General features: G+C 43.7%; 1 long non-coding RNA gene across 1 annotated transcript; it reads left to right on the forward strand.

Moving 5' to 3' along the window:
• Positions 1-679: 679 nt before the first annotated feature.
• On the forward strand, positions 680-3,151 carry LOC125616500. Its single transcript, XR_007347131.1, has 3 exons — positions 680-886; positions 1,038-1,139; positions 2,272-3,151. It is a non-coding gene; the product is annotated as an uncharacterized LOC125616500 (long non-coding RNA).
• Positions 3,152-9,501: the final 6,350 nt, after the last annotated feature.

Genomic DNA, 9,501 nt, shown 5'->3' on the forward strand with positions numbered 1-9,501 from the left:
GCCGGAGGCTGAAGTGATCTTCCTGGTTTCTGGGGATGCCCTTCTGGGTTGGTGGGAGCATCAGAGGGCCGAGGAATCTCTAGTCTCTCCTTCCTCTCAGTGAAATAGAAACAAGGTAAACAAGCACGGCCTCCCCACCTACTCACTGGTTCCTGAAGTTTCCTTCCCCGGAGGCAGTCTACCTTTGCGCTTATTTTAGTGTTGTTGTCAGTACTAAAAAAAACCCACAGCACAGAGAAGCACTCACTGAAAAATGTTTCCCTCCTGCTGCGGATCTCCAGTTTCTAAAGCCAGAGGTGAGCAGCTGAGCATTGCTAATAGCTTCGTGTGTAATTTCCTACATTTTCTTTACGAGTAGGAGTGTATGGACATGCTAAATCCTAGTTCCAATGAAGAGGAACCAGGGCTCTGTGAACAGTGAAGTAAATACATAAGAGAAGCTTGGGATACCTTGCCATGCAAGAGAGGAGAAAAGCCACCAAAGATCAATGGTCACATCCAAAGGACACAGGGGCTCATGAGTGGCTCCCAAAGATGAGACAATTTAAGCACAAGCAAAAATAACAGATGCAATTTTCTGAACACACATTGAATATGTAAAAACAGATGACTCATAATGGATATGTTAAAAAGAGGAATTTAAAACATGGGTGAAACAACCTCCAGCCCTTAGATAAACTTTGTGGTTACCACTAAAGATGTTCCCACCCTTGGGATGTGCTTCATCTGCCAGGACTCTACCTCCTTACTCTAAAAAGAGACAAGTCAAAGGAAAGAATTGAACATACCTTCTGCCTTTCCTGAGTGAACTGTGTTTTCAAGTAACCAAATGGTCCTATTGATGAAGAAAAGGTCTTTGCAGAATTCTAGTTCATGGATGTGGAAGGTATTGCTCTGCTCTGATTGTTATATACCCGCAAAGTCCATATGTTGACATCCCAACCCTAAGGTGATGGTATAGGAGGCAGGGCCTTTGTGGGTGATGAGTTCATGAGGGTGGCATTAGTGCCTTTCATAAAGAGACCTTTCCATCACAGGAGGACGTGGCTGGGAGGCACCATCTGTGAACCAGAAAGTGGGTCTTCATAAGATGCTGAATTCACCAGTGCCTGAATCTCGGACTCCCAGCCTCCAGAACTGTAAGCAATGTATTTCTGTTCTTTATAAATCACCTAGTTTCAGGTTTGTTTGTTTGTTTTTCTTTTGTAGCAGCACAAACAGACTGAGAGAAGGTAGAAACTGTTGTTTGAACTAGAGGCTTGTGGAAATGAGGAGCATTTACCATTCCTAGGGCTGTGAGTGGGCATTGGGACATCAGGTTTCAGAGAACTTGACAGGCAGCCATTTCCTAGAGACCGCTCCTCTGAGCCTCTAGAGTGGTGGTAGACAGGGGGTCTTCAGCAGTCCTGGATCCTTTCCATGGTAGTTTGGGAAGTGTTAAGCATTTATTAACACTTGATGTGTGCATAAAAACAGAGGAGATGCTCTAGAGGAGAAAGAAGTACACTTAATGTGCACCATTTATGGGCTGTGGGTAAGCACCCCCATGCTGTCCAGCTCCCAGAATCCTCTGCTGAGGGACAGGAAGCCACAGCTTTATTTACCAGCTCCCAGACCCATGGAAGGCTGCTCCCAGGAGTCAACTCTTCTGGGCTGCACTTGTGCCTGGGGAAAAGGAGCCTCCACTGCATTGGAAAACATGGAAACCAAGTTCTTGCTGGGGAAACTCATATTCCAAGTTCTCTAACTGCATCTGCCATTTCAGGGTGTCTGGAGAGGGGTGCAGAAAATGTTGGCTGCCATGACTTCCAGGAGAGGTTGAGGTGTTTGATAGTTACTGCTTATTAAGAAATGAGAAATAAGAATTAAGGTGTTTGATTGTTACTGCTTATTAAGAAATGAAATTTGAGGTGAGGAATTCTGAGGTGGTACTCAAATAAAGAATGGTGAAAATAACTATTATTTCTTGAATATTTATATGCTGAGCACATAGCAGCTATTCAATTTTTTTCCCCTTGCAGTCCTAGTGATTGAACCCAGAGATGCTCTACCACTAAGCTACACCCCTAAGTCCTTATTAGTTTTTGAGAAGGGGTCTCACTAAGTTGCTGAGGCTGACCTCAAATATGTGTTCCTCCTGCCTCAGCCTCCTGAGGGATTACAATCTCCTGCTGGGATTACAAATGTGTGCCACTATGCCTAGCTCAGTATGTATTTTTTGAATGCAAATGTTTTTATTCAATTAATTGAACTTTTTTTATTATGTTCTAGGTGTTGAGATCTTAAAGCTGAAGGAGACCATGGTCCCTGGTGTGCAGGTCACGTGTGTACCTGGGAGAAGAACATCTTCCACTACAGGTGTAGCAGATAGTCTCTTGTGAGCTCAGCTTTGCCTGAGAGTGCAACATCCTCTGTCAGCCTCAAGCTTATAAAGTTTCTATGTTTTCCAATGCAGTGGAGGCTCCTTTTCCCCAGGCACAAGTGCAGCCCAAAAGAGTTAACCCCTGGAAGCAGCCTTCCGTGGGTCTGGGAGCTGGTGGATAAAGCTGTGGCTTCCTGTCCCTCAGCAGAGGATTCTGGGAGACGTGATGGAGCTCTTCGGGAGGTGCCTGTGGAGTGGAGTTCCTGCCACCCACCGCTGCAGCCTTGATAATGGACAGGGATATTGACTTCTTTCTCACTCACCCAGTTCCTCACTCCTGCTTCCTGCTGTCACATGCCAGAATAAACTAGAGCCTCCCAAGTCCATCTCAGCTCTGCTTTCAGGAGAACAAAGTCCTGAAGGAGGCTGCTGTTCAGTGTGGTGTTGTCCAAGAGACCCGGTGTGAGCCACATGCCAGCTTACAGATTTCCAGCAGCCACAGTAGAACCATCAAGAGAAATAGGTGAAATTAATCCTATAAATATATTTAATCCAATATTCTCCCAATGTTGCATTTAACATGGAACCAACGTAGAATATGATTAACGCGGTATTTTACATTTTTTCATACTGAGGCTTCCAAATTTGGTGGGTAATTTATAATTTACCCGTTAGGCCCATCTCAATTTAAACATTAAATTTGTATTGGAAATATATGATCTGTAGGAAGATTTCATAAAACTTTTTGAAAAAGTATATTTCTTTACCCAAGCTATTCTAAACACTTGAGTATTTTGTAATAACTATGTTTTCTAATTAATAAATTGAATGTTCATTCTTAAATTAATTTGGATAAAATAAAATATTTGGTTTCTCAGTAGTACTACTACATTTCAAGGGTTCAAGAGCCACATGTGGACAACACAGTTCTAGTAGTGTAGACAAATAATAAAGTAAATAAATAAATAAAGCAATATAGGAGATGGACACTATGGAGAAAAATAAAGTTGGGGTATACAAATATGGGTGTAATGGTTACAGCTTTAGAGAATTGCCAAGTTTAGTAAATAAGAATACAAGGCACCTGATTAAATTTGCATTTCAGATAAACAGCAGGCACCTTTTAGGTATAGTAAGTCCTATACAAAAATGGCTGAAATATTTCATGGGACATAATTATACTGAAAGAATTGCTCCTTGTTTATCTGAAATGCAAATTTAATTGTATGTCCTGTGTTTTATCTCATAACCCCAAATAGGGTGGCCAGCAAAGACTCTCTGAGAAGGTCTCTGAGTGTAGACATGAGATGACGGTGCAGGTCACGTGTGTACCTAGGAGAAGAGCACGCTGGTGGAAGGGACGAGAGCAAGGGTCTAGAGAGGGAATGCATTGGTGTGCTCAAGGAAAGGCAAGGAGGTGAGTGCAGAGAAAGCACCATCCACAGAGGAAGCAGCAGATGGGGCCCCGACACCAAGGAGAAGCTTCTGCACACACAGCCTGGTGGGGCAGTGCAAGGAGTTTCCCTCTGGGTGAAACTAAGCTAAGCCACTAGAGCTGGGCTGAGCATCGATGTGCACTTACTTGTATTTTATGAGGATCTCTCCAGCTTCTGTGTTGAGAATAAATTGAAGGGAAGAATCAGGAGGATCTGCAAGGGTGAGGATGTCAACTGAGACCGGAGGGGTTGGATTCTGGATGCGTTTGCGAAGGCAGACTTGCAGGTGTACTGTGCATTGGATGGAGCTGGAGAGGTAAGTTAAAGCCTCCTACAAGTCTAGCCTCATCTGAAAGAATAGAGTTTTCGTGTATGGTGACTGGGAAGCCTATGAGTGCCGGAGTCCGGCTGCAGCAAAATAACCGGGGGGTGATGAGCAACTTGTGTACATTGATACAGCAGGAGTGGGAGCCCTTTATTGTAGGACAGGAGGAGTATATATACATTCCACACAGCTTATCTTAATTAACATAAACTAGATACAGCAGTCAACCAATAAGGAATATCCACACTTAGTGGCTCGCTGGCGCCACCTCACAAACCACTCCCTCTGGCAAAATGCCAGGCGCCATCCTGACTTGTTTACAGACTCTAACATATGAGCTAAGCAAGGACAAAAGTTAGGGGAGGGAAGAGGTCAGAGGAGGGTCATCTGTTCCTCCTGGACAGGTGACATTAAAGATGCCTGTTGGAAACACATGTGAGATGCTGAGCAGAGGAGCTGGAGTTCAGGGGAGACTGGCTGCAGATAAGAAGCTGAGCTGTGTTGGAAGTCAGGAGACTGGGGAGTGAATCTCCCTTGGAGTGTTGCAAAAAGGAGAGTTTGTGGACTAATGGATTGCAATTGCTCACCAAGCCCACAGGAACTTCTATTCTGTAGCTGCAGGAGTTGAGGCTTGGAGAAGGGAAGGATGTGCCAGAGTTGATACAGCCAGTCAGAGGCAGGTCTGAGAAGAACCTTATGTTCTTTCCACCACTCTCCTCTAGAAGGATCTTATAGTTAAAAAAAAAAAAACAAAAACAAAACAACAGCAACAATATATATATATTTTTTTTCAATTTTTTAATCTTGTGGCAAATACATTTAAGATAAAATTTACAATGACAGCCAAAGTATATGATTAAGTGATGTGTAGCGTGTTGACAGTGATTAGTAGCCATCATCACCATCTCCTTCCAGAACATTTTCATGACCCTAAAGAGAAACCCCAAACTCATGAAGAAGTTGCTCCTATTTTTCCCTCCTCCCAGCCCTGGGGAACCACAAATGTACTTTCTGACTCTATGGACTTGCCTATTCTGAATATTACACCCAAATGCATTCAGGCAGTATTTTTTTTGGCATTCTGACTTTTTTTCGCCCACTTAAGATAATGTTTTGAAGTTTGCTCCTGTTGTAACATTTATCAGTACTTCATTTCTTTTCTCTTTCTTTCTTTCTTTTTTAAAATTTTTTAGAATTTTGTGGTGGTAAAATATATATAAGATGCAGTTTACCTTCTTAAGTGTACAGTTCAGTGATATTGAGCACATTCATACTGTTGTGTCAGCCATCACCACCCAACTCCAGAACTCTTTTCATCTTGCAGAAGTGAAACTTTGCACCCATCAACCGCCTCTCCCATCCCCTTCCCCAGACCCTAGTGACGACCACTCTTTCTGTCTCCACCTTTGAAGACACTGACTTCCTTGAGTAAGTGCGATCCTACAGTAGCTGTCTTCCCGTGATGGGTCTGTTTCATTTAGGGTAGTGCCTTCTGGTTTTAACCATGCTGTAGCGTAGGTCAGAATGTCTTTTTAAGGCAGAATGATTTTCCACTCTGTGGAAATACCACATTTTGCTTATAAGTTCATTTGTTGATGAACACTTGAATTGCCTCTACCTTTCAGCTATTGTGAATCATGCTGTGGTCCAAGTGGGCATGTGAACATCTCTTCGAGATTCTACTTTCAGTTCTTTTTGATAGATTTCTAGAAGCAGAATTGCTGACTCACGTGGTAGTTTTATTTTTAATTTGTTGAACAACTGCTATACTTTCTCCTGGGGCTCACCATTGTACGCTTCCCTGGCCACACCCAGGACGTCTAGCTTATCCACAGGCTCCACAATACTTATTGACTCTGTTTTGTTTTGGACAGCAGCATTCTAATGAGCACAGTGTGGTGTGGTAGCTCACTGTGGTTTTGATTTAAATTTCCCTAGTGATTACTGATACTGAGCATCTCTTCATGTATTATAGGCCACATTTATGTCTTCTTTGGAGAAATGTCTATTCACATCCTTTGCCTGTTTTTGCATTGTTTTTTTTTTTTTTTTTGTGGTTAACTTTCAGGAGTTCTCTATCCTGGGCATTAATCCCTTATCAGATATACAATTTGCAAATGCTTTCTTCCATTCTGCCAAGAGTGTTTTTGATGCACAAGTTGTTGATTTTTCTCGACATCTAACTTGACTACTCTTTGTTCTGTTGCCTGTGCCTTTAGTGTCATATCCAAGAAATCATTGTGGAATTCATGATTGTCAAGGTTTTGCCCTATGTTTTTTCCAAACAGTTTTGTAGTTTTAGCTTTTCTGCTTTATGTCTTTGATTCATTTTGAATTAATCTTTGTATATGGTGTCAGGTAAGAGTCCAACTCTGTTCTTCTGCATGTGGATACCCAGTTTTCCCAGTATCATTTAGCAAAAAAGACTGCCTTTTCCCCATTGGATGTTCTTGGCACCCTTAACCACATGGGAGAGGGATTATTTCTGGGATGTCTCTTCCATTCCCTTGGTCTCTACATCTGTCTTTATGGCAAGCCCCCCCCCCCATCTTGATAACTATAACTTTATTTCATCCTTTACATTCCCTAATAATATTTCATTGTGTGGATAGCTGAACAGGCCACACCCTTCCAGGGCACACCCCAGTGGCCTGCTTCATCTGACCATGCCCCACCACCTACAGCTTTCCACCACTTCTAGGAGTCTATTCAGCTCCAATGGATCAATCCACTGCTGGATTGATCCAATCACTCCCCAAAGTCCCAGGTAGGAACATGGCTGCCTTGAGGAGCAAGCCTTCAACACAGAACCTTTGGGGATGCTTCATATCCAAACCATAACAAGGCTGTCCCCAGGAAGTGGGCATCCGATTGGCTGACCTTGACCCCAGTGCCCACTACTGCCTTGTCAGGGAAAGGAAGGTCACCTTAAATGACAGTCCCACCAAGGGAGGGCATTATTGCCAGATAAAGGAGAAATAGATGATGGGTACCACAAGAAATACTGATTAAAATAATCAAACACCACATTGCCTGTGTTCCTGGCTCTGTGAAGGACCCTTTGATGGGTGCAAGAGCAAAAGAAATCATGAAATCATGATGCTCAGGGTTTTTGTTTTTTATTGCAGGTGGAGTGGTGAGGGAGCTGGGCAGGGGTGGGGGCAGGAGTTTCTGAGCCTGGATATTCTCTAACTCCACCACGTGTTGCATCTGCCTGTTCTCCTAAGAGCTCCCTTGGTAATCGAAATGACTAATGAGGCGAGTCTGGCCATGTGTGGTTCAGGATCAGAACATGCTGTCAGCTCCCCTGACCTCACAGCCTGGCTCCTCCATCCTCGGGATGGTGAGGATTCTCTGCAGAGCAGGCCTGTGTTTTCCTGTTTTAGTCACTACCTGGTGTCAGAAGCCACTCTGAGTCATGCTTCTGTGATCTCATCTTGGGACAATGGTGAATAGTTGGTGCTTTTTCATTTCTCAGGGCATGTCTGAGATGAAAGCAGGGAGAAAGAACAGGGGTACATTTCTTTTTCCTTTGTGCTTACAGATCCTTTGCCTAGATACGACTGTAAAAATAACTCTATGCTCACTTTTATGAATAGGAAATGTACAAAGTCTTATTGTGGAGAATTGGAAAAGAAAGAAAAAGGGAGCAACATAAAGATATCAAGCCTTACCCTTAATCCCATCACGGTTCCACCATACAGTGTATCATTTGGGGTCTAGCTTTGCTCTTTTATTTCAATGCATGTATGTGCCTGAACAAATGCATGGCGATTTTTCTAACTTCTGTCGCTTACAGAGTCAATTGCCATGACTTAAGCTTCAAGGTTGCCTACAAAATTTTGAAGAACAAAGGAAGAAATTAATTGTCAATATGCATCGCCAGAATGGGAAATATAGATCAAGGCCCATGGCATCCTGGTTAACCACTTGCTATCCCCGGTAATAATAGCTAACGTTTATAAAGTGGTTCCTCTGTGCTAAGCACTTTTTGTATGCTAGTTTGCTTATTCTTCATAGCAAAGATGTAGGAATGATGATTATTATTACCATCTTATAGATGAGGACACGAGGTGTAAAAAGATCAAGCAACGTGCCTAAGATCACATGGTTACCAAGCAGCAGAGCTGGGTGGTCAACATGGCCACCTGGTCTCAGGGTCATGCTCTGAGCTGCTGTGATCCACTCTGGCTCTCTGAGGTTAGGATGCAACCATCATGAAGAGGGTGGGGACTGTGTTTTGTCCACTGTTCCATCCCCTAAGTGTCACACAGATGCTCAGGAAATAATGACCAAATAGATGAGTCTCCCAAGCTGTGTGTGCTCAAGGACTTCTTAACTACCTTGAGAAAGTAGTTCAATTCAAGGGCAAGTTCTGTCATCTTTTTCTTCAAAGATGGGCCACGCTGCCATGGTTCCTCACTGGGACTTCTGCTTTGTCCTCTTTCGTGGCAGTCTCCCATCTTCAGCCCTTGCTGTGGCCTAGTCTTTATCCTGGAGTCAGAGCTGTCTCTGAGAACAAAGCAGAGGCTGTGTCCCTACTCAGATCCTCCCATAACTTCTTATCGCTCTCGGAGTTGATCACAGGCTTCCAGGGTCTCCACGTTGCTGTGTCTCCCTCCCTAACCCTCCTCTGCCTCACGGTCCTCAATGACATAGGACTTTTCCTGGAACATAGGGACTGTCTCGAACCTTTGCACACTAGCTGCAATGACATGTTAGTGTAAGTGTGGGCAAGGTGCTAAGGTACACACTAGGCTGTTAACACAGGTGATCCGAGTTGAAGAGGGGAGGGGAATCTGGAGGGCTCTTTCCTTTATTTAGGCCAGTGTTCTGTATAACCAGTATACCTAGATAATGGTTTGGTAAACATGCCTTAATTTTGTAGTTTTAAAGAGAAATTCAACAGAGCCAGGAAAAACAGAGTCCTTTTCTGTCCCCATCCTCTCTTAGCTGAGGATGCAGTCTCCTCCTTCTCTACAGCAGAGCTCCTGGGCTTCCTGTCCCATCTCTCTGTCCCATCACCACCACAGCCTGGTTTCTGAGCTCCGATGCTGTCCTCAGAGCCTTACCAGCAGTCTCTCTGTGGCTCCTTTCCAGTCCTCTCCAGACCTCTCAGCAGAACTCCACACTGTCCACCACTCGGTCTTCCTTTATAAATCTTTTATTTTTAATTGTGGTAAAATATACAGAGCATTAAATTTACCATCTTAGTCGGGGGCGGTGGCGCATGCTGTAATCTCAGTGGCTTGGGAGACTGAGGCAGGGGGATCACTAGTTCAAAGCCTGCCTCATCCATTTAGTGAGACCCTAAGCAATGCAGCGAGACTTTGTCTCTAAATTAAATATAAAAAAGGGCTGGGGATATGGCTCTGTGG

Source organism: Marmota marmota, unplaced genomic scaffold (genome assembly GCF_001458135.2).
Source record: "Marmota marmota marmota unplaced genomic scaffold, marMar, whole genome shotgun sequence".
NCBI lineage: Eukaryota > Metazoa > Chordata > Mammalia > Rodentia > Sciuridae > Marmota > Marmota marmota.